Raw genomic sequence first — 492 nt, 5'->3', positions numbered from 1 at the left:
GTGGATGCAAATATTTCCAACAAAACATTATCAGTGGAAATTAGAAACTCACACACCACACACACTTAATTCCCACTTCCATCCACAAATCCGATTTCGAATTACATTCTACCTACTGATCGCAATTTTGCCCCCTCCCCCCCTTTCCCCCTAAAAAAAATGCTATCCATCGCACTTTAGAAAATGAAACAAGATTGATAATCACATAAAAAAGGCCAATATTCTCGGCGTTTAATTCAACATCTGATCCGCATTGCTTTGCGGATCAGATGTTGAATTAAACGCCGAGAATATTTTTTTCGGATCAGATGCTGAATAGCTTTGGCAGGAATTTTTATTTGTTTGTCACTAATTAACCGGCCTATCCAATTTTCCCACGAAAGGGATACTGGTCAAACAATTTCGATTTTCTGTCCTTAATCAGGGTGGCTGCCATGCGGTATTTATTCGTGCATCGCCACAGCTGCATGAATCTCAATGAACTCGAAAGCT

At 39.8% G+C, this 492-nt stretch overlaps 1 protein-coding gene across 1 annotated transcript in view; it reads right to left on the bottom strand.

Annotated features, from left to right (window-relative positions):
- The window catches only part of LOC119589411, a 7520-nt gene that overhangs the window by 4127 nt on the left and 2901 nt on the right, over window positions 1-492 (bottom strand). The gene's annotated exons all lie outside the window — the stretch shown is intronic.

The sequence above is a fragment of the Penaeus monodon genome, chromosome 25 (assembly GCF_015228065.2).
Source record: "Penaeus monodon isolate SGIC_2016 chromosome 25, NSTDA_Pmon_1, whole genome shotgun sequence".
NCBI classification, from domain to species: Eukaryota; Metazoa; Arthropoda; class Malacostraca; order Decapoda; family Penaeidae; genus Penaeus; species Penaeus monodon.
The sequence above is the reverse complement of the archived record's forward strand: the minus strand, read 5'-3'. Positions and strand labels throughout refer to the sequence as shown.